The sequence below is a fragment of the Pinus tabuliformis genome, chromosome Q, assembly GCF_031772625.1.
Source record: "Pinus tabuliformis cultivar Carrire ecotype Pingquan chromosome Q, CPIR1, whole genome shotgun sequence".
Taxonomy (NCBI): domain Eukaryota; kingdom Viridiplantae; phylum Streptophyta; class Pinopsida; order Pinales; family Pinaceae; genus Pinus; species Pinus tabuliformis.
The window spans coordinates 659,885,698-659,888,631 of NC_142296.1; positions in this window are offsets into that span (position 1 = coordinate 659,885,698).

Sequence of the window (2,934 nt, forward strand, 5' to 3'; positions counted from 1 at the left end):
ATGATGTTTGGCGCAACCAATGTAAGTGGCTCACAACCTCACATGTTTGGGATGAACCAACCCTCTTTAGGTGCCATTTCGAATCCTGTTGGTCTTGCTGGATCAAGTAATGTCTAGTACAAATAGCCCAATGTTGGTCCGTCTGGGTCAAGTCACGTCCAATACCGACAACCTAAAATGGCTCAAGGTCAGTACCAACCTCCTTATGTTCCATATGGTTCACAAGCGATGGCTAATCCGCCATACATCCCTTAGTGTGGACCTTATGTCCAGCCTGGTCCATTGCCCGAGCCCGGTGGGTATGGCCAGATATAGTTCGGGAACTTTCAAGGTGTCATTCCGAGAACTATTCAAGTACCTTTACAGCAGCAAGGATAGCTCCTACAGCAACAAGGGCAACCTTCGTTGCAACAAGGGCCATCCATGTAGTAGCTAGGCCAAACTTCGTTGTAGCAAGGGCCATCCATGTAGTAGTAAGGCTAGATTATGCCGCAACAGGGACAACTGCAAAAACTGCAGAGGCAACCCTCGCAGTAGTTGTAGCAAAACATGCAGTCGCAAATGTAGTATGCGCCTCAATCCTCCTAGCCTATGCCTTCACAATGTCAACCTCTGCATCTGCAAGGACAACCATAAAGCCACAAGTTCAACCCGGTCATCAACAACCCTTATACTCATATCAACAGGGTCAACCCTTGCAAGGGCAAGGCCAAGGTGAAGTCCTGCAGCATCAAGCGCAAAATCCTTATGTCCGAGGGCAACAAGTTCAACCTCCTTTTGTCCAAGGACAGCAAGTCCAAAATCCTTATGTCCAAGGACAACAAGTGTAGAATCCTTATGTCCAAGGGTAGCAGGTCCAAAACCCTTTTGTATAGGGGCAGTAGGTTCAAAACCCTTATGGACATCAGGTGCAAAATCCATATGTCTAAAGCTAGCAGGCTCAACAACCTTTTAACCCGTATGTTTCTTATCAACAACCACTAGTCAGATAGTTTCAAAGCTTTCAAGGTCAGAATCCTCCCTACGGGCAAGGTAACCTATAGTGGGGGCAAAATCAAATGCCTTATGGAAAAAATCCTTACCAGCAGGGATGGGCCCTGCTAATTGGGCCCACTTATTGACCTCAAATGCCTTTCAATACCTAATTTCCATTCTTGGCTACACTCGAACTGCCAGATGTGTCTAGACTCACAAATGACCCGATTCTTCATTCGCAATACTGGCCCCCAGTTCCGTCCAATATTCCAAGCGATTGTCCAAAGTTTGAAGGAAAAGTGAAAGAGGATCCTTAAGCCCATGTGATCACATATCACATCTGGTGCTCCTCGAATTCCTACGTTGATGATTCCGTTCGCCTTTTTCTTTTCCAATGAACTCTTACAGGGGCTGTAGCTAAATGGTATATCGAGCTACTTCGAAATACTTATCATGAATTTAACACTCTCGCCATGGCCTTTCTCACACATTTCCAGCTGTTGGTTGGCCATGAAACTGGCACACATCTGCTAATGCCGCTCAAGAAAGACACTACGACCCACATCTCTAATCACATCCACGAATGGAGACGTAGGTGCCGTCTGATTGAGTTTGAGATTGCTGGTCAGTTTTTGACTAAGTGGTTCACCAAATCCTTTGTCAACAAAATTGTTGAGGACATTGCTATGGGTGGATGCATCACTGAAGAACAAGCCATCGTGCGTGCCCAATATCTAGACCTTGTCTATTTACAATCCAGGACGTTATATGATGTGTTACATGATGCACCAATACCATCATCTAGTTTGACGACATCTAAGTCTCTGACTACCCCTCTTGTTGATGGATTAATTGGTTCAGCGACTCAGACCCCTGCAAAATCTTCTTCCAAACAGAAGTTGTTCTCTAACACTGCTCCCAATGACTCCTCTCGCAATTCATCCGACCCCGGTAAAATCTCAAAGGTTCATGTTGTCTAGTCTACCGTAGCGGATAAATCCTCTAAAGGTAATAAGAAAGGAAAAGGCAAGGCTAAAGCCGATGCCCCAAAACAGGGTCCTCCTAAGTCGTCTGCTGGTGATGCTTCCCAACAGAAACCCAAGTATCCATGCCTCATCTGTGAGGAGGATCACTATACTAAGGATTGTCCCAGACGGTCCGAAGTTAGTTGTTTTCTCAAAGGGACCCCAGCTGTCCTGAAAGAGCCCTTTCCATCCCAGCAGACTCAAATGGTAGACTAGCCTCAGTCATCTGCTTCCTTAGGTTCACAAGTGTTCATGATGAGTACCCCGATCAACGTGGCTACCAGGTCAAAATATTATCAAACTCCTACCCCGTCAGTAGGGAAAGAGAAAGAAGGTACCCCTTCTTCTTTTGCCTCGTCCAATTCTGGTCCTCTCCATATAGAGCGACCTAATCCTGATTCTACCATTTGACCACCTTCTCGAGGTGTGCTTCAAAAGTCCTCGTACAATCCTAACACTCAAGCTGCTCAACATTATAACATTGTTGAAGATTTGGCTCAAGCGCCATCAGCTATGTCTGCTCTTGAGGTCCTTCAAAGATGTACTTCTCAGCGGAAATCGTCACTGTCGACTATTGGGAGTATTGATCCAACTGACTCTAATCTCATCTATTTTGACCTGGAAAACCATGTTCCGCGTTTACTTCATCAAATTTCCTTTCTCATTCAGGTGATCATAAATAAGAAGACCATTCATAGGACCGTCATTAATGAAGGTGCTTCTACTTACATCATGTATGTCGCTTGTTGGAAGGCAATTTGTTCTCCTACTTTGAACCAGTCCCCTAACACTCTGGAAGGTTTTGACGGGAGTGATTCACGACTATTTGGTGTCCTTCCCAACCTTGCCATTACTTTGGAGGGCAAGACGGTACACGTCGAAGTAGAGATTGTTGACGCTAATCTTAATTACAATGTTCTACTCGGATGGAGTT